The 27962-nt window shown below is 44.8% G+C and overlaps 1 protein-coding gene and 1 pseudogene across 1 annotated transcript in view; both read left to right on the top strand.

Moving 5' to 3' along the window:
* The window catches only part of CCSER1 (coiled-coil serine rich protein 1), a 2886772-nt gene that overhangs the window by 236122 nt on the left and 2622688 nt on the right, over positions 1–27962 (top strand). The gene's annotated exons all lie outside the window — the stretch shown is intronic.
* Positions 21665–22050, top strand: LOC138515822 (small ribosomal subunit protein uS8-like; annotated as a pseudogene).

Here is a 27962-nt window from a genome sequence, read left to right as displayed (position 1 = left end):
ATTGTATGAAGGAACGCATATATACGTGTTCCTTGACACACAAATGATATGCTCTGTATTGCACGTATGTATGTATGTATGTATATGTTTGTATATGCCTGTAATATGCACTGTAACTAAGCTATAAGACTACTTGTACTGCTGTGCCCGGCTACATAGGGGTTTGGTGTGCATTATCAAATAAAGAAACAAACAAACAAACATTGTTGTTAGCAATCACTAGTAAGAAGAGAATGCTATGTGAACCAACGTAAGTGTGGGTGTGAGAATCGGAGATTGGTTTTATATGTGTCAGAGATTCTAAGATTATTTCTTTGTTATGCATTTCTCTCTTTGTAACCATTTCAGAAAATGCTTCTTGGAGTGGAACAATCGCTGTAGGCGAACAACAGGGGTCTCGACACGTGTCTGGTGATAGAAGAAAAGGCACACACTGTATTGCTTTGATGTGTATCATGAATACTTTTTTTTTTCGCTGCATGATAAGAAGGACCTCCAGAAAGGTCCCATGTTTTTACTAAAATGTTAATTGATCTTTGATTGCGTGTGTTGATGGGGGTCTTTTACACAGAGTGCTCTGCTTTTGTGTCTTTCTACATGTAAACTGGTACTAAAATTTCGAGAAAGGAACCTTTGTGGAATTGCCTACTCCAGTTTAAGTAATGGATGATAAATTATGTGTGCGGGGTTATCCTGATCAGCGTTTTGGGATCACACACTGAATCCCAATTTGGCAGCATGCATGGGTCAAATAAATCATGACCTGCCTGTTAAAGTCACCCCGGGCTCCTGCATGCATGATTGCCAATTTTATAAGGATTCTGTTGGATGTTTCTCCCCCACTTTCTGGGAGCATATGCTTTAAAAGTAGCGGGGGAACGTCGGAAAATGTGCGGCATGTGACTGTGGTCAGGGATGCATAATGCATATGTTGCATTTTTGTGATTAGTTCTCATTCAAGCCACTGGGGCTCATTGTACAGTGAAGTGAGTCCACAAAAGCAGAAGGCACAACCGCATGCACACTGACAAGCAGGGGTGTTGCTAGATCTGGAAAAAATCCGGGGCTGCGCTAATTTTGGGACTGTCGGGACTGGGGGCTAGTTAGCCATTTGGTTGTAACCCCTGAGCTTCTATCCGGAGCTACAACCAAAAGACCCAGGGCTATAGGCCCCTCAGCCCCCCCAAACAACGCTTCTGCTGGCATGGGCTTTATCCTTATTGAGAATCTGAACACCGGAGTCCAGGTATGCAGAGAGTGTTTGGAGCAAGAGTGATGTGCTAGCACAGGTCTTGAGTGGAACATCTGTGCTGATGCGCAGCGTGCTCTCTTTAGTCTGTAATAACAAGGGCGATGCAGAGGATGGGGGTCGCATAATTGTTGCAGCCACAAACAGAATCCAGCAGCACAACACCTTGTGAACCTCTGCTGATGTGCAAGCAGTATGGGACTCATTGTGCACAGTCACATGATACGGAAATGCTGTATCACATGATGCCGAAATGCTGTGTCACATGATACGGCTATGCTGTGGCTGGACATTGTTGCATTATTTAAATGTGGCAATTTAAATGTGCGCGTATTGGACATTTATGGGATATTGGGTCTTGTGAAACTGCAAAATATGGGACGGTCTGACTGGCAAAGTATTTAATACTAGTGTTGGCAGCTATTTGTTATTGCGGTCATTTTGATATTGTTTTGTTAGCTAGCTACGTGTTTTACAGAGAGTTTAAAACCAGGGACGTTACTATATTAACAGTGCTCTCTTTGCAATAGTTGCTGTGCTGTGTAGCAAGGTCGAGATTTGCCTATTTCCTCCAGGTGGAGGCTATAGATAAGGCCCCAGTAGCGTGGCTGCTGCTGGGTACTGTCTCCACCCTGGAGGTGATGGTGGTGGTGGTCCAGGGGTCAACCCCAATCAAATTGCAGGGCCGCGAGCATGACCTCACAGAGCGGTTTGGTAGTATTTCATATATGATGGTGCAGTGGCTACTGTTGCCTGTTGCAGGACATCTGCAACACCCAGTCCCTGCCCGTGTTCGAGTCCTGCTCTAAAATGTCTGCTCAAATGTAATTCCTGAATGGGTCTGATGGGGTCTGTTTGGCCTCATTACTGTGCAGCAGCTCTGCCTGCAATGCTAGACTGCATGTCAAGTTGCTCAGGTGTAGGGCATTACACAACCCTTGGTTTTTCACTAGCTTACATTTTACTCAATACTACTCATTCGAGTATTGTAACATTGGACATGCCACGCACTTCCTCAAGAAAGGCATGCAGGGACCACATCCCAATATGTGAGATATAAAAAGCTGCATGCTATAAGAACACGCTGTCGCAACGTGCACTACACATTACGACAGAGCCAAACTTTGGCAAAGTTACTAACGGACACAGATGCTATGACAGTGTGGCGCCTATTTCAGAACATAAAGGAAAGAGGCATTGGGGTGTAATCACCCCCTTCCAACTCCCACTGTGTCCAACCCCCACCAGGAGTGCAGTTCTTACTTATCTGGTACAGTAAGGTTTCGGCGGCAGTGTGGGTCAAAGGAACGCACACACTGTTTCTGATGGTGCAGTGCTAGTAGGTTTAATAGAGGAGATCACATTTGCCATGTGTGTCGTGTGCACCTTATTTGATGACAGCAGTGTCTGAAAGCCTTGCTTGGCCTGTAAAGCATGGTCGTATTTACCAGTGAATTGATCCTGGGTCTGAATTATTAACCTCATCATTATTATTATTATTACTAGTAGTATTATTATTAGTATTAATATTATTATTGAGTCTCGGGAGGATAGCTCAGGGGCAACGTGCTCGCCTTGGAAGCAAGACAATACAGAGCAACTCAGGTTCGATTCCTTGGTCCGTGCATAGAAACCTCTGGGTATTTAGCACGTTATAAATAGCCTATCATATCATTAATCATCTTGGTCTGAAATATTATTATATTTCCGAAACACTTGTGTATGACTGTGATACAAATAAAATATTATTATTATTATTATTATTATTATTATTATTATTATTATTATTATTATTATTAATAATCATCTTGGTCTGAAATATTATTATTAGTATTATTATTGTTACTATTATTAGTATTGTTATTATTATTATTAATCACCTTGGTCTGAAATACTATCATCATTATTATTATTGTTATTATTATTATGAATATCATGGTCTGAAATATTATTACTTTTATTATTATTATTATTATTATTATTAATAATAATAATAATCATGGTGATAGTAGTAGTAGTAGCAGCAGCAGTTATAGTCCAAGTAGTCCAAGTTGTAGCATAGTAGACATAGTAGTAGTAGTAGTGGCAACAGTAGTTGTAACATTAAGAACCCTAGCCATCCTCACTACTCGCCAAAAGGGGTGCCATCGGTTCTCTTTTGTACGCCAAATCTAGAACCTTTTGTATAGTACACGCAGTGGCGGCTGGTAACTCTGTAAAGTGGAGATTTGGGGGGGAAAGAGGAGGGGTAAATGCTTGTGCCTAAATTTGCACTTGAGTAAATGTAGCGAGCAAGCCCAGAACCTATAAAGGGTTTAGAGAACATTTTGGAGAAAGAAAAACACATGAGTTCAAATTCAGCAGTTTACTGCACAGTTTCTCACAAGAACTGTCTCAAAAGCAATTGGTTATAGAAGGTAAATCTCTCTGATTTATGCAATGCTATATTTCAAAGAGACCTACAGCTAGTGTAGCTGGTACTGAGATGTACTCCAAAAAATGTTATATTGTTGTGAATGTAAAACATGGTTGCGTAAAATCGGCATAGAGGAATGACTGTATCTATTGTTCCACCATGGCTAATTGTCTCAACACCTTTTAACTCCCACCTCGACACCTAATGTGTTCAATCCCACTACACCAGGGGGCTTAATTTGCCAATTAAATAATCCACACAGAAATAATAATTATCAAAGTAAGAACTGCCTGATTCGTTAGAAAATTCGAGCTCAGAAACATGGACATATAAACCATAATTTGTGCAAATCTCATTCACTTGTACAATGGGTCAATAAGCAACACATGTTTGTGGGACCCCCCCAATAAAGGTTTATATCCTGGCAGAACTAATTGAGCACCATTGAATTGGGTAATAATAATGCACCTGGATAATGTTCCCAAGCACGTGGCCCCCTAAATATGCTGTGCTGATCGGACTGGCCATCCAACCATTTCATGGGTCTAAGTCCAGTTAGCCAATGTGGGTGTGGCTTAGAAACTGGAAGACATGTATTGATAATCCATGATCCGTTGTGCAGAGTGAACCTTGTGAAGGATTAAGGGCTGAGTGAGCCCTGCAGGGCGTCAAACACGCTACTTGAAGGTTACGTACAGATCGCCTCAACAGCCACTCATTTCACCAGGGCCGTGTTCGGGTCTTTCATCTCTTATTTGAAGTGGGCCCCCTCTGACTCTGATTTAGTAAGCTCAATAGCTTTCCTTAAGTTGCCAATTAATGTGTCAGCTATGCTTCTGGTTGTCTTTCTTTCTTTTGCTTTGCAGAGGCCATTAGACCTGCTCTTTGATAATCCAGAGCCACTCAACCCTCCCTATAGTATTTTATATGGGATTTTGCCATAGATTGAAGCCATACAGAGGGGCTGAAGGCATGCGCATTTTCCTTAATAACCATCACATGACTCACTGTCAGAGAGCACCAAAGTATTAACTGAAAAGGATACGGTACTCAAAAGGATACAGGTGGTAGGGTCTTCCGGATCCCTGTTCACACGAGTTGATAGTTGTGAAGTCAAGTTAAGACCTTCCAAATGATACAGCTCTCTGACTGGTAAAACAGGCAGAGCGATGGATCACTGGAAAGGGCGTGGGTAAGGTATAGGAAGTCAGCCTAGAACAAAATAAAGTATCATAAATAACTGCCCCAACCTGTGTATGATGGAACAGAAAATGACATGAATGCACACACTGACCTTAAGTCTAGGGCAGAAGAATCCAGCAGAGTCTCTTGAGGAAATCCAAGGTAGAACAAACGACAAGGAAGGGAAGATTAGTAAGGGAGACTTATCCCGAACGGAACGAGGCTCACGCTAGATACCGGGTTGATGCACCACAGGATAGCGTCCAAAGTACTGTTCACTGTCACCTTCCAAGAATCCTAGAAAAGCTTCCTTCCCACGTAGAGTAAAGTATAGAAATGAATCAATCCCCCTGTTAATATCACAGGTGCAGGAGTTGGAAATAGCGCCCTTTTTATGGTCTAAACAAAGTACACGCGGTTCTGTACAGCAGGGAAGAAAATAGCGTGTGCGTGTGGATTTACACGCGATTAGGATTCACGCAGGCCAACAGCGCTTGAAGACAAAGAGTGCGTGTGGATTTACACGCGACCAGGATTCACGCAGTCCAGGCCAGCAGCGCTTGAAGACAACATATGCGTGTGGATTTACATGCGAACAGGATTCACGCAGCCCAGGACAGCAGTGTTTGAAGACAACGTGCGCGTGTGGATTTTACACGCGAGCAGGATTCACGCAGTCCAGGCCAGCAGTGCTTGAAGACAACATATGCGTGTGGATTTACACGCGAACAGGATTCACGCAGCCCAGGACAGCAGTGTTTGAAGACAACGTGCGCGTGTGGATTTTACACGCGAGCAGGATTCACGCAGTCCAGGCCAGCAGTGCTTGAAGACAACATATGCGTGTGGATTTACACGCGAACAGGATTCACGCAGCCCAGGACAGCAGTGTTTGAAGACAACGTGCGCGTGTGGATTTACACGCGAACAGGATTCACGCAGCCCAGGACAGCAGTGTTTGAAGACAACGTGCGCGTGTGGATTTTACAGGCGAGCAGGATTCACGCAGTCCAGGCCAGCAGTTCTTGAAGACAACATATGCGTGTGGATTTACACGCGAACAGGATTCACGCAGCCCAGGACAGCAGTGTTTGAAGACAACGTGCGCGTGTGGATTTTACACGCGAACAGGATTCACGCAGCCCAGGACAGCCGCGTTTGAAGACAACGTGCGGGTGTGGATTAACACGTGAACAGGATTCACGCAGCCCAGACCAGCCGCGTTTGAAGACTACGTGCGCGTGTGGATTTACACGCAACCAAACAGCTCCAGGAATCAGCGTGTGGCGGAAAACACGCTATAGAAGGCCCAAAAAGTAGCTTTAGTAACCTGCAAGGATGCAGATCGGAGGTTCAGCTACACAACGCCAAATGATTCGATCAGAAGCAGCGAGTTAAGTTTCCACGCTGCTTATATACGTAATGCCGTAGTTCACGTGACGAAGCAGAATACACGTGAAGTTAGCGACGTGAAAAGTGCAAACGTCGTTTTCCCAGCAACGTATCGAACAACCGCCATTTGGAATAGAACGGTCTAGCTGTTCTACGAGCGTAGGAGGTAGGACCACGTCCAGCATGCATGACACTCACAAACTAAAGGCCCGGCCACTTTAAATATGGATTTGGTCATGGCAGACCTTTCCAAAAGGTGTTCGAGAATCACAGAAATGATTCATACTGCTTTTACCTCTTAGTGTGGGGCCGCACATACGCTTGGAGGTTATTGAAGTTCAAGGTGTGACCCATGCTATGCAACCTAGAAGATAACACCATCACCAACTCGAGCAAATGCCATGGTGCAGCCCCTTCTCGAGTCCCATCAACATGATTTGCTGACAGTGCTAAAAAGAAGCCTTTCATTAACATGTCCACCCCGTTCACATGTGTTCAGTTTGCATCAGGGCATCGCACCTAACAAATGACACGGGGGCACTGAAGCTCGGTGGCACCCGATGTGTTCCCATAGGAGACATCAATTGGTGGATGTTTGTTTAATGGGAACATACATTTAGAAAAGGAGGAATGACATAGGCTGACAAAGAACACAGCCAGGGCCAGTTATCTAAGGATATTCTACACTCCGTTGATTCACAGAGAAGAAGCCATTACGGAACCCGGCGCAGACCTAATGCACCTCATTAGAAAGGGAGATCCTCTAACACAAGTGAATAATTAACATATTCTGGATTCTGATCCGTTTTCTAAAACAAGTCAAAGGATTCCAAGTAAAACAAAAGCAAACTTAACGTGCATAGCCGAGAGGTATATCAACATAGAATCGGCATTACACTTCACCGACCACTGAGTGAGCCCTGAGGGAGCCAGCCTACCTCAACACCTTGCTCATGGTCTGAGAGCAGCCAATCCGGGGTAAGTTTCTCCTCAATAGTTGAGTGAGGCTCAATCAGGTCAGCTGGATGAATATCTCGGCGGCCAGGTGGGTGTTGCCTCGAGTGAGTCATCCTCGTCTTGCCGTACATGGAGTATGTTGACTTGCAAGGCTCAGTCCAGCTGCGCGTGCCAGCCCCACCCATGCAAAGTGCAATCAAATTCCATTGGCTCCAAGTAACAGCCAATGGATTTTTTAATGTGTGCATGACTGACAGCAGCCGCTTGCCTCAGATTGGCTGAAGGCTGCTGTCAGTCATATTCTCTGTCACAACTTATGCTGTCTCGATATATAATCAGAGGCTACATAGCCAGTTTTCCTGTGACCCACCAGACTCCAAAGTTATAGGCAACATCTTCTGAGTGGAGCCCCTCGTGCTCTATGCAGAAATAGATAGAAAGCCTGCTTGGGGAGGGATGCCCCCCTGCACACACTGGCCGTAGCTGTACCAGGTTGTTCCGGCACTCCACCACCCGTGCGTATTAATACAATGAGAAACACTGCCACTGCCTGACACATTGGAACAGAGGGGTATGCTGGATCACAGCGCTAGAGAAAAGATACAAGTTTGTTTTTATTCAAAATGCACATCTTTCAGCTAGTGCACAAAAAAGGGGGCATTGCCCCTAATCCCGTGCATTGGAGCCACAATGGAGTGTAATATCCGTTGGAGAGGCGTAGACAGGGTAGGGCTTGAGCAGGCAAGACCCACCCAAAATCCCTAAATGCCCACTCAGCAGCGCTGTGTGGGCATTTGCAGCGTTAATGTCACTGTGGTGGGCCCAACTACATTACCTTTAGTCCCCACTTGCAAGACGATGCTGGCCACGCCTCAGATCCGCTAGCAATTTGCCATCACTTGTGCCGGCAAACAAGACCCACCCGATACGCAAAAGGCACATTAGGTGCTCACACTCTCACATCTCAGTCTCCTCCTGTGTGCACAGCACACCAGAGATTACACAAATCAGAAGGTGGAAGGTGGCGTCTTCGCATATCTTAAAGGTGTCTCATGATTCACGAATGAGCTGCATGTTAAAGTGGAAAGGAAGGTTTGTTGGAGTTGTGGAATCCAAGGGTCATTTCTGACCCTTCCATGATTTTTTTAAACCTTTACAGGAACGGTATGTTGTGCATCCATCAACCCGTCTTGCTCCTGTCCCCTTGGCTCTGCCCATCTTCCAGTCACCACTTGAAGGAGCAATGCAATGAGACGTATTAACATTGTGGTTAATCGAACCGTACACCCGGTGCATAGCTCTCAACTCACACCCTTTTGGCGTGTGTCACCCGCCTTGTTAAGAGCCTCCTGCACGCCCGTTCATTTCAATGGGCTCTCACCCGCCAAAAATAAAATCGGATGTTTTCACCCGCTTTCGCGACACAAATGGTTGAGAGCCATGCCAGTGTTAGCTACCGCTGTAGGCCTGATTTACAAAGCATTTTTCAATGGGATTTTCCATGCGTCTTCTTCTAAACCCCGCACTTCTTCCATTTATCGCGCGGCTCTTCCCTGCTGTGCTAACTATGCAGAGAGGCACGCAAGAGGAAAGTCATTTTATAATTAATGTGCAGTGGTGCATTGAGCCAAAAACAAGTGTGCATATGCTCTGCTTAAGGGCTTTGCAAGTGAAGACTTGCAGACTCTTTGAAAGCGCTGCGCTTAGCGGCAAATCCTAGCCAAACAGTCAGACAAAGACATGTATCAAAGGAGGGTGTTTCTCTCGAATTAGCAAACCTATTCTCGTACATGGAAAGACAATGCAGATAGCGGGGGGTAATGGCTTTGCTGAAGTGCCTGGCTGTGGGTTATATGTCCACATTACTTCAGAGTTCCTCTTGCCATTAGGGGCAAGTGGCAGACCTAGTCCTGAAAATGACTTTTGCATGCATTTGTGCACATTTTCTATTATTGAAAAGGAAGCATGAAGCTTTATGAACGAAACTACCAACATAAGAATGAGCAGCCCAGGAATTAGGTATAATGTAGTTGGGAAATGGACAAAAAGATGAGAACTCCAATCCATTTTAACACCACAGGACTACAGATACTGTGAGAAAACTTCTGTCTGATAATGCTATTATTTTTCGTAGAATCTTTTAATGATATGACTATTTTGGATGCACCTGTTGCAAAGTTAATTAAACATTTTACAATTGATTAGTATCTTTATATCTTGACAAATCGCAATTTGCCTCTACACCGTCAAGGCACGTCGCTTCAATGACGCTGTGGTGGTGATGTGTGCAGTATAAAAGGCAAATAACACAACAAATGCAGTGGGCCTCATTACAAGTTTGGCGGTAGCCTTGCCGGTAAAACCGGCAGGATGCCGCCAAACTTGCGATTTTTTCCAGCACCGGCAAATGGGCAATTACTGGGTCATTACGGCCCGCCATATTGTGCAATCTCTGGTGTGCTGTGCATGCAGTTCTTGTTTGAGGAACACCTCTTTAAAACAACACCCAAATAGTGCACTGATCAATTTTAAACAAGGAATATACAAAAGGGCCGTCGCGTGTGGAAGGCAGGAGGTCAGTTTTCCCTGGCACTTGAAGTATACATCGGGCTTCCCTCTACCATCAGGATAAAAGCGAAGTCAGGTGGTCATGTTTTTTCTTTTCTTTTGCTGGCTGGTCACAGGGTCCACCCAGGGCCGTCCAACTTGAGCTTCCATCCAGGGTGCCATATCAGGCCGGGTGCCTAGAGGTGCACATGCGTTCTTCCTGGTGCTTCTCATTCCTTTGTTGATTGTGTTCCCCGCTGTAGTCCCTTAGGCTGGGCTCTCCTGTAGGACCATTTGCACCTGCTGAGCATCCGACAGGGTGCACAGCTCAATGGCGTGAAGCTGCAACTATCAACATCTGGCTACAGTCACATAACCTGGGAGCAAGCTTTTGCACAAGTGGTCTCCTTTTCTTTTCAAATTTAGCATTTCATCACATCTATTGCTATGTGTGAGAATGGTTAGTTTCATCAAGTTTGTCACCTTCTCAAATTTTAACTCGCAGTGTTTTGCCGACCTTGCATTTGAAATTGTACTTTGTCGAATAACACTGGTGAATGTCTAATGTTTTAATACACTGGGCCTGATTTATAAAGTGGTTTTCCTTGGGATTGCGCAGTTGCAAAAGGCTTTCGTAAATCATGCCCATTGACGTTTACTGCATTGTCCTTGGACGATATAGAATCTCTGTTGTGCTAATTTGTCATCTAAAAGTGTCTAATATTTGTTTTACCTAATGTTTCCATAACAGCATATATATGGTCATGTTCACTTATGAGTAAAGTGAAAATAAACCTTTAGACTACAACATAATGTGCGTGGGGGCATCACTGGGGCATGGGTGCCCGGAAGATATGCTGCATCCTGTTCACAGGTTAAACAATTAAAGTTATGCCAAACTCTTATTATGTTTGCTAGAGTAGAGATTGATTCCTTACATTACCAAAACTGTAAAACTGAACAAACCAGTCCACTGCTGTCGAAATTGTGAGTGCATAAAACAGTGACCAACTTAACATGTGCGATTTATTGACTAAATGTGCATTGGAAAAGCCACTCATTTTGGCTTTGGTATAGGGATTGCAAAGAAGGTCTACGAGGGGAGAGACAATGAGGGGATTTGGTGGAGTAAAAGAAAGAAGGGGCAGGGAAGTCTCGTGAGGATAGCTCAGGAGCAACGTGCTCGCCTTCGAAGCACGACGACACAGAGCAACACAGGTTCGATCCCTCGGTCCGTGCTTAGAAACCTCTAGATATTAAGCGCGTTATAAATAACCTATCATATCAAGAAGGGTGAAGAGGAGTAAGGTAAAGGCAAGCAGAGATTAGCAAGGTGAAAAGAGGAGTTTTCATAGGATTGCATATCAGGGAGTGGAAGGCTGGTGCATGAGGGATTGACACAAATCGGCACTAAAATGTTCTTCAAAGCATTCAGGAGATGTACAAAAACCTGTCAGCAACTGGATGCAGTAGAAACTATTTTAATATTAATATTAAAGTGAAATTTGTGTCCACCATAATTATGGTCCCAATGCACTGGTGGTTGAACGCCCTTGGAGGGTCCAAAGTATGCACAAATTGGGACGTGCTATTATGCGTGTATGCATTTCAGCCATTAAAGCTATAAGAGGGTGGCCAATACCCTGCTAGTCACACATGTATGAATGGCATCTGGATGGGTGGAAAGAGGTATACCAGGAGCTAAGCAGGAGGGTGTGTGTAAGAGGATAGACAGTTATGTGTGTAGCTACAGTTCAAATTTGTCGTCATGAAAGGTAGCTGCATTCTTATGGCAGAGGTGTTGTGCAAAAGTGTTTGAGTTATGTGTGAAAGCATATGTGTGTGAGAGTGAGGCCAGCCTTTGGTTAAATTCTGAAGTTGAGGAGTGCAAGAGGAATATATGGGTTAGCGATGTTTTCTACATTATTTACCCCCACCCCCCCCCGTGATTCCAAAGAGCCATACTTAATCTCACATACGATCTAAGTGCAATACAATACCCACCGTCTGTGTAGTAAATGTGAATACTATGGCCCTAACTCTGTTCTCGCCCCTCCTCTCCCCTCCCGGTACGCTTCCCATTCTAACCCCTCCTATCCGTTTCTCTCCCCTCCCCTCCTCTCCTGTCTTATCCTACCCTCTCATATATCCTTTCTTGTGCTTGTGTGCCCCTCTCTCCCCTTGCCTGTCCTCTCTCTTGCTGCCAGGATTAAAAACAGACCATACACATCTGTGCTATTGTGCAGCTTCTGTGGAGGATGAGGTGGCATTGTGGAATGCAAAAGGAACGCTGTAGAAACATAGCATTTAAAGTCTAACAAAAATGGTCTAAACAGAAAGCTAATGAGCAATCCCATTTCAGAAGAATCAATCCAACATGCATGTCACACACCAAGACATGTAAGTACATATATGCTAGGAATTGCTCAGATCATATTACCAAAAATACAGTCCAGATTGAACCTTTGCTCTAATCTAGAAATCCGTTCAATCTGATCAAAACATTGTGCACTGATGAGCAATTCCTTGAGTTGGCCGGTCTAGCCGCTCTCATGCAGCTTCCAATTTCCCTTCAGGATATGTAAACTAAAAGTACTCTGCTTTGCTAATGTGCAGCCTACTAAGAACTATAGAAGGCAAGAATTTCTTGCAATACCAGGTCTGTGCGCAACCAAGTAGTCTGTTCTCTCCTCAAAACCGTGCCTTCTGTTTCATGGCAATCAGAGATGAAGCCATTTCTTTCTGACTTCTGGTGTGTTCTTGATCTAGCCATTTCTAGGTGTTATATGCAGGGCATGAGGTATCAGTTGAAGAATCTGATACTGTAATTACTCTGGGCCTCATTACGACTCAGGCGGTAAGGGTTTTACGGCGGCGTAAACAGCGCCGACCCTTACCGCCTGAGTACGAGGTCCCTTAGCGCCATGGCGAACTTAACACCTGCTTTTGGCAGGTGTTAAAATCCATGGCGCTAAGGGACCATGGAGTTAATTACGCCACCGTAAATTACGGTGGCGTAATTAACGCCTTCCCCACTCCCATTATGCCCTATGGGGCAAAAATGGGAATGGGGAAGGGTAAATGGGGATTGGGGACTTACCGCCCCGCCAACCTCGGAATGGGGCGGTAAGTCCGCCAACCACCATGGCGTAAACACAGTTTAGGCCATGGTGGTAAAGTCACGGCCCAGGCGGTAACTTACCGCCTGGGTCGTAATGAGGCCCTTTGACTTTTATCCTAACACACACACACCCCTCTCCAGGGGATCCTGGAGGAAGAGTAGCCCGGTGTACCCTGACTGTGTGCACGTCAGTGCGGTCCACACGCAGACAATGCAGCTAATGGCAGAACGGTGGTGATGCAGGGCAATGACTGACCGTGGCACATCAGCAGCTGCCTGGAAGTCTTTGAGGGAGGTCATAGAGAGATGGTAGACCCCATAGGGTATCACCACTTATGCTGGGAGACACCAGCATAGACTGGAGGAGGTGCGGAACAGAATCTGTGATGGCATGCGGCCTTGTCACCAGAAGGAGAAGGTACTGGCCTTGACTTGCAGGGCTAAGTTGGAGATTTCCATTTCTTTTTTTGTCTTACCACACTCTCTCACGCTTTTCTGAATGCTGATTTTCTTCTGAGGCGATTTATAAATATTTAGGGTGGCTTCAGTCACGAGCTGTCTAGCACGTTCTAGTAAATCATTGCATACAGGTGTGCCGGCCATCAGAGTACAGCAGGCTTACCAATTCTTGGAGGATAGCTCATGGGCAACGTGCTGACCTTGGGAACAGGACAATGCATTGCACAATGGGTGTTTCAATGCTTGGACACTGGAGAAGTCTTTCATCGAGTGCTCTGTAAATCATTCATAATCATGTTATAGATAATACCTGTTTTTAATCCCACTGACCTTTCAATTGCTCTGCTATTTCTACCATAATTAACAAAGAGAGCGCAACGCAATGTGCCTATCCATACAAAGGAGGCACAGTGCATAAGGCACCATGCATTTAAAATACATAGAAAACAGAAACGATGACTACTTGAAAGGATATTTTGAATCCTATACTTTATTTGTAAAATATAGATTAACCTGCCATACAGCTCCAGTATCTCACATTGTTTTGTATGGTATTGTCATGGCCTTCTATCTTTTGACAAAGCAAGCCCCATCAAAGTCTTCTGTAATGAAGGGTGTAAATAACACTTGTAAACTGATATGACATTGTCTAGTGTGGGGGGATGAGTCAAAGAGCAAGGCAAAAGGGGCAGAAAGAAGTATTAGTACCAGGTGGGGGGGGGGGGGGTGGGACGTAGCCAATATGTAATAGCGTTAGCACCTCGTTCCAAGGGCTGGAACGGGGGGGTAACATCCTGATGCCCTTGTTATAGGCCCTTGCGGGTGGTAACGCTATATTAACACATGGAGATCGTTATTGACCTCGTCTCAGCCAATCAAAATGTTCAGAGTGCAGTCAATAACTACTGGTATTGATGACATTCTGAACATTCTTCAAAGGCACATAGTAAAGCAACATTGCAATTTCTGGGCAACATATTTATTTAAAATTCACTCCTGCTCTTAGAGTATGTATTTCACTGCAACATTCAAGTTAACACAACAAGCTAAAACATGGGAAAATGCTTTCACTTTCTTTAAGAGAAATCATTTGCTTGTATGTTGCACCTAATGCATGCTCATGTTAAACCTTTTCCAGATTAACCAGGTTTGAAATTAAAATACTTAATTTATGAAGACAATCTTGTTATTTAAACACTACAAAATACACCCACTTTTGATTTACTAACAGTTTCCTTTTTACTTCAGTTGCACTTTTAACGTTTTGTACTGCACCACTGAAGTTCCAAAACAAATATTGCTATTACAACTATGTGCTAATAGCCTTATAGATCTCGGAAAGGGTCAGTATCATCCGGGATAATGAATCTTCCCCAAATTATGGCCGAGGTGGTGGCAGGTCATTATGCCACTAAAAACGAACCCTTTTATAAGGCTATAATCTTAAAGACAAAGCAACAAAAAACATGGGTGAGAAAGAGAAGGGAGCTGGAGAAAAATGGAGGTAGGAAGTCAAATAAAAATGAAAGACAGAAACAAATAAATACAGCCAAAAAAAAATGAAAGGGATATGTGATGCACGGTAAATGAAATATGCAAAAAATAAGTATTTTCAATGCCAAACGTTTTTACTTTTATGTGGGCCTGGGATAGGCATTTTGAGGCACTGCCGTAATGGTACTACATGAACAAAGACTGACAACAGTTGGCAAATGATGTTAGGCCGTGTGTGATTGATCACAGTACCTAACAAATATCTATTTCCTATAAAAGAGAAAGAGAATGGCTTAGACAATGCTGGTTTAAAACAATGGAAGATACATCATTTCTTAAAAATCAAGTGGCTGAAAGCAGGTAGGTTATTTTATGACACCAGGAGCACCCTATTAAGGCCCACAGTTTAAGTAAAGATATTACTGTACAGTGGAACAAGCTAAGAGAGGTCTCACGATGGTGAGTTTTGGGCAGAGAGTGGCAGCCAATACATTGAAAAACACACAGCACCCACAGGCTATGTTTCCTTCTTTCCTCCCATCTCTTCTCTTTATTTCTGTTTCAATGGTTTTGGCATTATAGGGGGGACTGATGTGCCTCTTATAGCAACAACTAATAAGCAAGAAAGGCATAGACGGGTGTGGGAGTGCTGGAGGAGGAGAGCCAGCAGATAATGGAGTGAGTACCAAAGAAAGTGATGCAGGTGAAAATGGGATTTAAAATATATGTACATTATAAACGGATGAAAGAAAGAACATAGGAAAAGTGAAATACAAAAGAAAGAAAGGAATGATTGAAAAAGTAATCTCTGTCCTAAAGTTTAAAAGAAAGTGGGTGAAAGAAAGAAAATGAGGTAGTCATTGGGAGGAGGAGGAACACAATAGAAATGGGTAGAAAAGAAACATATGAGGGACGTGGAAAGGAAAATGAAGGGAAACTACTGAGGAAAAAAAGTTAAATAAAAAAGAGTGATATTGGAAACAAGGAGAAAGAATGGTGCATGACAAAGGTGGAAGATGTAAAATCAGAGAATGAGCACACGAAGAAAGAAAGCAAGAAAGAAAGGAAACCCGCGAAAGAAAAAAACAAAGAAAGGAGGAGGATGTAAAAGAAAGAGGTACCGAGAGATAGAACTAAAAGTTAGAAAGAAAAGTGGGGTAAAGAACACACAAAATTAGATGGGTGGCACAAAAAAAAGCGAGAGGTGGACTTTGTTAGAAAGATACTTATAGCAACAATTTCAAGATGAATTGGGGACAGAATAGGGTGACAGAGGGAATGGTGTGAGAGAAGAGATGATATTTGAAATAGAGCACGGGGGAGAGGCAATAGAGAGGTAAGCTAAGGGTCAAAGAGAAGAGAGATAAGATAGAAAAGAGGTGAAACATACAAGACAAGGCTGAGTGTTTGGTGGACAAACAGGTGCTTGTGGAAGCTCTGATGCAGTTTGGCAAATATATGGACATGAGGATATACAGGTGACAATGACACCAGGAACAAGTGAGAAAAGAAAGGTGTAGAGAAAGTAGTGAGAGGGGTTGCATTGGAGCTACTCTGGATAGCTAATCAGAGAGTTAGAGGCAAATGTAGGAGGGACACCCGTAGAGGGATATGAGCAGAAGACTAGCAGAAATTGGCAATCTGCCAAACATGAACCCGCAGGTTGGCATTCTGGAGGGTGTGAGCACAGGATGCTGGCATTACCCAGAGGCAATAGAGCAGGCCTACATGAATCGGGTTCTAAAAGGACAACAAGCACAGCCAGTGTTAACACCATTTGGATCAGGATTTGTTTCTGACATATCTCCAACCCGGCCACTAGTATGTGTGCCCTGCAATGCCAAATTGGGTGATATGTTATAGCTTGGTGTGCTATGGGCTAGATATATGATCACGAAATGTGTTTGCAATGTGTATGTCTCGGCTCTCAATTGCAACTGGGGTGAGTTCCCGTTCCCTTCTTCTATTTTTGATCAAATATAGTACAAATATTTCTGTTTGTCATGTACACTAGCTACAAATCAGGTGTGGTTTTCCATGGCCTATAGAAGATATTGTTGTGAGAGATGCACATGTTATATATAAATCGATCAATTTATATTGCAACATTAACCGATAAAGCTTTTGGGGTGCCTTTTTAAGCAATTCAGTTAAGTATGAGAACAGCAGAGCAATGCAACATGAATAAACAAATAAAATGACAGACAAATAAAAGTTTAATATAAATAAAACATTTTCAGTGCAAGATTTAACCAACATCAAATAAAAGCAATAAGGCCGAAACACAAGTGTTTTCTGGGCTTTACCATAGACAATGCCATTCGGCAAGTGGTGAAAATTGGGCTGAATTTCAGACCCTATTGGCAACTGCCAAAAAACAAAGCTCTATGGGGTAAAAGAGGACCTTTACCAATTCGTATCTCCTTTGGAATGAGAGCGTTGCTATTCACCCAGGAAGGTGATTTGGCTGCAAAATAACTGGGCTCCCTCCCACCTACTATGAATGAAGTGTGTGAAGAACTGTAATATGCCTGATATTAATCAGTGCTGTATTTACTGAGTTTCCCTTGGTCACCTCATGAAGAGCATGTTTATGTATATTTGAACATACCATTTAAGTAGAATGAACATCTCTTGGGCTTATCTGTTAGCTACTATGTGTACACCCTACCCTACCTACCCAACTCTCTGCTCTTCCCCTCTCTCCCTCCTTTCCACACAGCTTACTGATTGGCCGCCTGGTGTACCTCAGAGTCTCACAGATCCCAGGCATCCCTGCCAGTCCCTCCACCCTTGCCTTAGGGACCCCCACCTCCACTGCACTTGTAATAAAACCTGAGAGCTTTTCTCTCAGCACTTCACCAGTCTCTACCGACTGGGTGTACTTGGTCCCCTGCCCCTCCCTTGCCCTTACCACACTTATACAATCTGTATACAGCCTGGACTGAAGATTGTTCTGTCTGTTCTCCCTTCCTATTTTCACCCCTTAATGTACACTTGAAAAAAATGCAGACTTGCAGTCAGGTCTATTTGCTGTATCCAAACGGTTAAATGTATTATATTCACTTAATCTGCCTGTGCACAACGTTATCGTCTCAGAAACTCAAGGGCTCTGAGTGACTGTTGTTTTTTCCTGTGTTCCCACTCTCCTTGAGCGCTTTGAAACAATTGTCTGTGTATAGACGCTATATAAATAAACATTTCCATACCATAATATACAATTCACTCACCCAGTGACTGTGGGCTCTATTGTACTCTATCCATGCCTCCAAACAATCACGTGTTGGGCACTGCTCTCTTTTGTCAACACTACAATCTATCCCATTCCTTTATTTATTTATTTATTTATTTTAGTTGTTGATAGCGCCCAAGACCCGGAAGTATCACAGTGTTGGAATTACAAAGACAGAGTACAATAGGCAGGCAGATGGTTACATAGCAGCAGTCACTAGTTATTAACAGCTGGTACAAAGAATCATGCAAACCTGTTGAGAGCCGTTTTCATGTATTTGCGGAAGGTCAGGTAGGAGGGTTCATCTCTGGTAGAGGGGGTTCCACAGTGCAGGCACGATGATGGGGAAGTCATATCCTCCTGCGCTTTTTCTGGAGAATCTGGGGGTGGTTAGAGAGGTGGAGGAGGGGGAACGCAGGTTACTTGGAGTGGACTTTTCCGTGATGCAGTGGATAAGGCAATGGGGGCGTGTTGTGCAGGCATCGATGAGTGATGGAGAGGATTTTAAATTCGATGCATGCCCTGATAGGAAGCCAGTGTGCTTTGTGTTTAGATTAAGGAGATGTGGTCTGATGGTTTGAGGCCCCACACTGCTCTGAGTGCGTTCTTTTTGGTCGATTGAAGTTTGTTTAGGTTTTTGGTGGAGGTCCCTGCGAGGATGACATTAGCAACCTGGGAAACAAATTACCTAACTCTTTTTAAATCACTCCCAACAATGACAGCAAAACATTGAACTGGGTCAATGGGGCATAATAGCCGGTGAAGATCAACAAGCATAAGTGTGATGTTGTCAAACTGTGGGCACTCAATCACTTAGCATGCATATGGTCAATGGGTAGCGGTTGCCTATCAATTATGTTCCCTTATTTTGGCGTTAAGGTGTCCCTCATTAAAATGATGTGTTATGGTTTTGTAAATACATATGTGTACGTTGTTTGTTTCACTCTGGCTACACCACTTCACTATGCAGAACAGAAAGACCTACTGGGTGTAATTTTTGTGGTGCATATGTTGTGCTTACAGTCACTTAAGCTGCTCGGTGGTAGTCTCTCAATTTCTTCAAACCTAAAGGTATCATATACTGAATATGAACTTGCCCACCCAGTGCTAGAAATGTACCGGACAAAGTAGTGGAACTGTGGTCTCGGCAGGGGAGGTGGATGCATAGTGCAACATATTACAAGGTTTTGCGGCGGGGGCATTTCAATAAGGCTCCTATTACTACTTTACACGTGCACAACGACCTGAATGGTCAAATCCCCTGCATTGAATCGTGACTATGGTCGTACAAAGTTGAGGAATGGTAAACAGATAAACATAAAAGTAGTGGAACACCGCTCCTGACCGTTCCCGCTCATTTAGATCGCTGTGCCCGCCACATATGGGATCGAGAACAGTAGCTTTTTGGCATCATTCACAAGTGTCCTCGAGGAAGTGGGAAGTTTACCCAACCAGTATAGGTTTTAATGCACACTGTATTTAATGTAGGTCACCTTAAGTGCCAAGGGCGAGGTACCTCGTCCTTGGCAATTAAGGGGTTAATGAAACAGAAAACGTTAGAAGGCATTGAATGGCGAAATACCAAAATCACCAAAAAAGACCTTGGCACTGGGGGGGGGGAAACCCATGGCAGTTAAAAGGTTAACGGGTAAGATGTTATAAACTGAGCACATTTGGGACAAGACTCTGAGACAGGTAATAAAGCAAAGCTTTGGCTGGAGGGCTTGGAGCTGAATGCCAAGGCACTGGGTGTTATTTCTTGGGAGTGTTCAGCACTAGCATTCGTGGGAAACGTTCACATGTGCAGTGGGTGGCACTGGTGCCAGTCTCTACTTATTACAAAAAAAAAAAAAAACAACCTTTTAAATTATTAGTATTTACACGACTTTCTTTAGGTGTTTATGGACCAGCCTTTGCAGAGGGATGGAAATACAGCTAAGGCCACCGTTATCTGTAGTGCATACTAACAATATTGTGGGTTACCATTTGCGCACATTCATTATGGCATTTGTTTAAACTTACCACACAATCCTTGATGGGGCCTAAGAATCTGCTTCTTATGCTACACGTGAATGAAAAGACAACCAGGACTCTTGTTTCCAGCACATGTCTTAATTCAGGAAGGCATAACCCTACCCAGCAATGATCAGGTGTTGATCAAACCTTGGAAGCAACAACGCAGATCAACACAGGTTCGAATCCTGTGTCCACGCTTAGTATTAAGCGCGTTATATAAATACAATTATAATTGTAACATTTGTGTTGGCATATTTATTCTGAGTGGCCATAAGAATTTATCGCAAAGGATTTTCTCAATGTATGGGGGCAATTCACTCATGATTTTCTCACATGAAACTCTCCACGTTTCTTTTCCTTTCTTGCAATTTTGCCAGTGAAATTGGAATAAAAATGTAACAACTGCATTGCAGACAACAGGGCCTTGAAAACCCATGACTCGCGATGCAGGCCTATGCTTCCACTTGGGGGAAGGGCAGTCCCGGCACTCTACTGAGGTATGTCAGACGCCTAGGTATGCTGAGGAGGCCTCTCAACGCAAGCCTCCTTCTGCCCACAGGTCCCCTTTGTAAACATGAGACCTCCTTTCGGGTACATATTGTCGAATGGCTAAGCAAACAATTTGCTGCTCATGAAATCTTCTGGCCACAACTGTTTGTGCAGAACATTCAGCCTCCTAGGGTGTAGTTTTTTTTTAATCTTAGAACACCAGTTCATTTTTATTTTTATCTGTGATTAAGCAGCCTTTTTCAGGTTTGTTAGATTGCTTTTTGCAATTCGATCTTTTAAAAAAAGTTTGCCCAATGTGCCCTTGCTCAGTAGGGGACAGAGGGCCTAATTCACAAAAGCGTTTCTTAATGGCAAAACCCCATTGGAAAACGCTTTTGAATAGCGCAGGCACACATCATTCGCCCTGCAGCACTTTCCTGAATTTACTGATGACACTCTGTTTAACCTGATAAGTAAGTCTAACACAGTACGTTGTTCTACAGCACACTGCGAGGCAGCTTGACATGTGCAGGCAGGGAAGAGTGTTGGCACTTGGCCCAAGTAACATTTCGCAGCACATTCCGCAATCTGGACGTTAACACCTGCAGATAATGTATTCCGGAAGGCACCAGGGCACAGGAGGACTCGACTCCTGCTTCCTGTAAAATGCATTGTGTGAACAAATAGCCTGCTACTGCTTTTGCAGAATTTCTTTCTCAGGGATGATGACCAGCAAAATTCACACTAACAACTGCGCCTGCAAGAACCACACAGGACGCCAGGCCCTGTTAAACATGGCGGCTATAAACCATTACTTTATCAAGCACAATGTTTCATCAATCTTTCTATTGTTTGATTAATTGGCTGTTTAGCCTCGCACAATTTGACATCATTGGTTGCACCTTTCAAAGTGTATGCCATGTTTTCCTTGCTTAAATCACATTAGATTATATGCATTTAGCAGTTCATAGGATACAGAATAGCCACATAAAAAAGAAAAAAAAAGAAACAAGCATTGGCAATCACGATAGCCACTTGTCATAAGATGGTAACATCTGGAAAATGCTACAAGTACCTGGGCCCTTTCCACCATATTGCAGGACCGGCAACATGGTGCACATGAAAGTAATTGCAGATGCTCTGAGAAGCATCAACAATGCTGAAAAATGGGGAAAATGTCAAGTTCAGGCCGTGCTTCAAAGTAATCACGCGCTTCTTAACTGTGATGATGAAGCGCGGGCACATTGGAGAATTTAAAGTCATTGATGATCACAGAGCTGGAAACTTTGTTGCAAACCTTACTGGCAGACTGAACACATGTGGCGTAATCAGTCCACGTTTTGACGTGCAAGTGAAGGATCTGGAGAAATAGCAGAACAGTCTGTTGCCATCTCGGCAGTTTGGATACATTGTACTCACAACCTCTGCAGGCATCATCGACCATGAGGAAGAGGCGAAAACATACAGGAGGCCAAGTCTTGGGTTTCTTTTTCTAAAATGTAAAGACAGACTAATAAACGGTTGCCACAGAATTTGTTTTGAATGGCACAGCCATGTGCTTGGAAGTGATGGCATTCTTTATGTGCCACTCCATATTTGTGAATTGCTTGTGCTCCCTGCTGCATTTGTAACCTATGCCCTATCCCTCATTATCTTTGACTTACTGTTCCATTGTTGCTTCTGACTCCTTTTCACCTGACTTGCATTGTGCAGTCACTCCATCTGCTCTCCACCTCCTCACCCTCGGCAACTATGGGGCTCTCTATCGCTCCTAACTACTCTAATTGTTATTCTATTACCGTTTCTACCCCTCTCTCAAAGTCTGGAAGGAAAACATGTAAGAAAGCACTCCTGGTCTCCAACCCAGGATTGCTCATTGCTGACGCCTATGTCAATGCTGCCTCCAGGCATACTATTACTGACATCCTCTTTACTGTCCCCTATTTTGACCTATGGTCTCTCCATATGGTCTATATCCTCTCCCCTTTTACTTCCTGGCACATTCATGGTGGAACCAGATGGGAAGCTATCGTGGCACACTTTCATTCATCTAGGTGCAGCATACATGTCTACCAGAATGGCACTCTCATGGCCCATGGCTCTCAGCCCAACCTCCTCGTTCTTGACAGGCATCTCCCATCTCTCATTAACCCCCTCCTTTCTCTTGCCATTCCTCCAGCTGCCTCTGCCTCTTTGCCCCCACGGCCGTACCTCATCCCTGTACCATGCCCAGGAAAACCTATGAAGTTGGCAACCAGCTTCACCTAGCTATCTTCAATTCTCCCTCTTCTGTCAAACACTCCTCTGACATCGGTCACCTCCTTGAAGACTTTGACCTTGACGCTCTCTCTCTACTGAGCTGCAGTTCAATGCCAGTTCTGTCACTGATTTTGACACTTGCCTTCTTGAGGACTAAAAGATCCTCTCCAAGCCCAGATCTAACCGGTCTGGAGGGCATTGTTCTGCACTGTTTGAAGTTTCTTGATGTTCTTTGCTGATGTGCCTAGTAGGAGTATGTTGCAGTAGTCTCAGCGAGATCCTATGATTGCTCTAGCAATGGTGAGGGAGTTTTGTTGCATTAGGAATGGCCTGGCAGTAGTGATAAGTTTTGAGTGGTAGGCTGCTGCTGATGAAATAGCATTCACCTGTCATGGTGAGGTTAGAATCCAGGTAAACTCCCAGTGTTTGGACTGACTGGGATACAGGAATATGAGAGCTGTCTATGAGTAAGGAGTCGTATTGGGGACCCATTTTTTTGATTGTGGATGGAGAGCCGATGTTAAGAAGTTCGGTCTTTTCGCTGTTGAGGCAGTGCCAGTTTTTGGCTATCCAGGTCTGGATAGTGGTGTAAATGGAGTGGACGGTTTTTTGTTCTGCTTCGTAGTCACCTGACAAGGGAATGAGGACCTGTGTATCATCGGCATAGTTAGTGTATGAAATACCCATCAGATCAAGGTATTTGAATAGGGATCTCGTGAAGAGGTTGTACAGGGTGGGTGAGATGTAGGACCCTTGAGGAACCCCACACTTGATTAGATGTTGGTGTGCGCAGGCTTGGTCTGAAAAGACTTTCATTGCTCTCCCACTGAGAAAGGATGCAAACCACGCGGTGGCATTTGGAGAGAAATTGCCAGCCGTTGAAAGGTGGTGGCAAATGGTCTCATGGTCCACCAGATCAAATGCCGCTGAGACGTCGAGGAGTAGAAGGAGGGCCGGTTTGCCCACATCCATGAGGTCATCAAGTTGGTTTTTGAGGTCCAATAATGCGGTTTCTGTGCCGTGGTTAGGTCGAAAGCCCGACTGTCGGAGGCCAAGCAGATGATGCATTTCTAGGTATTTTTGGACTTGGGTGTATGCTGCTTTATCCAGAATCTTCAGTAGGAAGGGGACCGTCGTGATGGGCCTTAGTTTGTAGGTGATTTAGGATCGAGTGTGGGTTTCTTCAGCAGTGGGCGCACCCAGGCTTCTTTGACGCAGGAGGGCACTTGGTTTGATAGGAACGAGGCGTTGATGAAGGCAGTGAAGAACGGTGCTAGAGTTGTGGCGCTGTCCTTGATGAGCTGGGCAGGGCATGAGTCCCCCTTACAGTTGGAAGGCTTGATTGAGTTTAGTAGGGTAAGGACTTCCCCCTCTGTCATCTCTTGGAATGAGAAGGCTGGAATTTCAGTGTGGGAGTTCTGTTGAAGATTGGAGAGTTGTAGCGTTAGGGCTTTTTGGTGGCTGATGATTTTGTCTTGGAGGGTGTTCAGTGTGTTGAGCATGGCTTCTTGAATGCCATTGCGCCATTCTTTGTCTTTGTTTATGGGGTTGGCAGTGGATGTAGGGGTCTCTAGCTCTCTAAAGTTGGCAAAGATTTCTTTGGACCCAGATATCGCGTTGGCTATCCTGGAGTTGAAGGAATTCACTTTGGCTGTGATGATGGCGGATTTCATCTCTGCACCTATCTTTCCCTCACCATTCTCCCCTCTGGGCCAACCCACTCAGCCAGGCTCACCTTGGATGCGCTCATCTCAGCTGGTATCTCCTTCTCTAACGCTCTCAATACTCCTCTCTCCTAGTCTGATAATTCTCTCCTCTTCTCCCATTTGGAGCTCCTGGGCTCCCCAGCTAAGCCTCTACATGCACTGCCAGTGTCCTTCATTCAACCGATGAAGCAAGAGTCAGTAGTTGCTTTTGCCACCTCCTTTAATTCCCCCACTCCTACTATTCATTCTCACACTGACTCAGCTCTTACTAATCTTCACCTCTCCATCTCCAACACCCTTGACATCCTTGTCCCTGCCACGAGGATCCTCCTAAAGCCTGCTTCCAAGTGCAATAGTTGGTATGATTCTGACTTAGCCACGCTGAAACAGAAAAGTTGTGGAACGGAAGTGGTTGGCTTCTAGCACATCCTCTAAAAAACTGGCCTGTCGCCTGCTCCATAGGCAATACAGACACTCCATCCACTCCAGGAAACAGGCCCATATCAAAGCCTGCATCTCTGGGACCACAAACAACACAGCTGAGCTTTTCAAAATCTACAAGGAACTTGCCAATCCTACCTCAGTCTCCCCAGGCCCACTGCACGGTGTTGACCTCCCATTTCACATTTCACATCCAAAACTCAGGACATCCTGTCCTCTCTCTCCTCTATGCCCCTCCCTCCCCACCTAATTGCAGGCCGCCCCTGCCCCCCCTCACTCCACCCTATTCTTCTCCTTCTCACACATAGCACCGGATGAAGTCACCAAGACAGTCTGCTCTATGAAAGCCTCTCGAACTATCAGGGACAACATTGCCTCTCTTGCTGCCTCCTTGGCTGAGTTCTCTAACCACTCTTTTGCCATTGGCTCCTTCCCTTCACCCCTCAAGCACTCCCTTGTGCATCCCCTCCAAAAAAGCCATTGGCGGACTCTTCCTGCCCAACTATAGCCCTATCTCCACTACCCCCTTGTTGTGCCAGCGCTTAGAGAAATTGCGCATCTCCCAACTAATCCATCACACTGTATCTGTTGGCTGCCTCCACGACCACAAGTCTGGATTCAGTGCAGCCACAGGCATGGAAACTGCTCTCCTGAACACCCGTGATTACCTGCTCTCAAACCTCAACTCCATCTCTCCTTCCACCCATATCCTCCTCAGTCCGTCCTCTGCCTTTGACATGGTTTCATTCCATCCTCATATATTGGCTCATAATGGGCATCATGGACCAGACACTGGATTGTCTGATCTATTTCCTCTTGAATTGCTCCCCCCCAAGTGCAACTAGGCCCTTTTCTCTCCTCTACCTCACTCTTGACTTGCAGCATCCCTCAGGGCTCTATCCTCTCACTGTGGCTTTTCAACATTTACCTTGCCCTCTTGCACACTTGATCTCCACTTTCTCTCTTCATTTCCAATGTTATGCTGACGACACATAACTTTCCTTTAAACTTCCCTCCTTTTCCTCCTCCCCTTCCTCTCTTATTCCTGTCGTCTGACAGCTATTCAGCCATGGCGTGCTGCTAACAATCTCTGCCTTAATGTCAGTAAGACTGAGATTGGGACTCCTATCCCCTTCTTCCCTCCTACACTCTGGACGCCCCCTTTGGGCCTCTTGCCCTCACCCTCCTTTGAGGCTATAAACATGGGTGTCATCTTCGACTCCTCTCCTTCTCACCTCATATCAATGACCTTACTAAGAAGGCCCACTTTCAGCTTCACCTCCTCAGAAGCATTCCCTCTTTCCTCAACTTCCACCAGAAACTCAATGTCTCCAGAGCACCGTTTCTCTCCAGTCTGGATTACTGCAACAGCCTCTCCCTTAATCTGCCTCTTTCTTCCCTCTGCCCTCTTCAACTAATCCTGAATAGGACTGCAAGACTTACACTTGGCCTCAAACCCAGGGACCGCATCTTGTAAGCCTTAAAATCTTTCTACTGGCCCCCGGTGGTTGCAAGGATCAAATTAAAGACCGTCTGCATCATCCACAAGTCTTTCTGGGGCTTGAGACCTCGCTACATCCAACTCTCACTCCCTAAATATCTCCCTGCTAGAGTCCTTTGATCTTCTAGCCCCAACTCCCCGTAGATCAGACATTTCTCCAAGCACAGACTGTTTGTTTGTTTGTTTGTTTATTTGATATGGCACAGCCAAGATCCGAAGGTAGTTGGGCGCATGCATTACAAGGATACTTATCAGCTTAGTTACCAGCAATTATATACATACATACAGGGATACTTATCAGCTTAGTTACCAGAGGTTATATACATATATTCATGTTACATTACATAGTTATATACAGGCAAAGATATCTATACAGTGTTACGGAGGGAGGACATAATACAGATACAATTTGCAAGGTACCCACATGTGGTACAGTGGCATATATACAATTGGAGTGACGGTTGGGAGGAGAGCTGTCTGGGTGTGGAGGAGATTCATCTGTAGCTCAAATTAGACATCATTGGTCCAAAACCAAGCTACAATTTTTTGCCTAAATGCGGGGTAGGGTTGGTCGGTCCTAAGCTCTAATGGGAGTTTGTTCCAGGATTGGGCAGCCGTAACTGGGAAGCTGGAGCTGCCAGCTGTGTTTAGTTTGTATCTAGGAACCTCAAGGGAGAAGGCCTTAGCTGATCTCATGGGCCGGTTAGAGGTTCTTCTGTTTATTCTCTCTGTGAGGTACGGGGGCGCTATGTTGTTAAGGCATTTGGAGGTGAGGGATAGTGTTTTGAGGAGGACCCTGTCTTTAATTTTGAGCCAGTGAACATTTCTTCTGAAGGCAGAAATGTGGTCTCTGTTGGGGATATTTAGGCCGTTGTTTTCGATTCTCTGCAGTTTGTCATTGATATGCTTGTTGAACCCCACATAGAGTGCGCTGCAGTAGACTGGGGGGTAGATCTCTTCCTTCGGCAGGAGCCTCCCTCTGGAACGACCTCCCTGTCCCTCTCGGCCTTGAGACAGATCTCCTCAAGTTCTGGAAGCTTCTCAAGACCTTCCTTTTCTCCTCATCCATTGCCTTCCATCTCTCCCTTCCCTGCTAGGGTCCCCAGACACTGTGACTAATTGCCTCTGTTAGTTAGGTGTCTTATTGGGGTCAGGCCCTCCTGCGACCAGTCTTCCCCTGAACCCCTTCTTACCAGCATTTGCCCTCAGGCAACGCTGATCCTCCCATGTCCTCACACTAGTTGTTCCCTACCCTTGGTTTCCCCTGGCACATGCCCTCCTGGGCTCCCCTAAGCACTTGCCCAGCCCCTATGGCCTCCCTCCCCCTGTACTTCTCCCTCACCCTATCCATACCTTCTCCCTGATCTACCCCCCCGCACTTCTTGATACTGCACTTGCATGATCCAAATGTCACAAGGCCTAGTAGGACTCTAATTGCTTTTTCTTCTCTGCCCCCCTCACCTCCTCTTTTGTCTTGTGGCACCTGGAAACACGTTTTGCT

This window comes from Ambystoma mexicanum, chromosome 6q (assembly GCF_040938575.1).
Source record: "Ambystoma mexicanum isolate Mex_15411 chromosome 6q, UKY_AmexF1_1, whole genome shotgun sequence".
Classification (NCBI taxonomy): Eukaryota; Metazoa; Chordata; class Amphibia; order Caudata; family Ambystomatidae; genus Ambystoma; species Ambystoma mexicanum.
The sequence above is the reverse complement of the archived record's forward strand: the minus strand, read 5'-3'. Positions and strand labels throughout refer to the sequence as shown.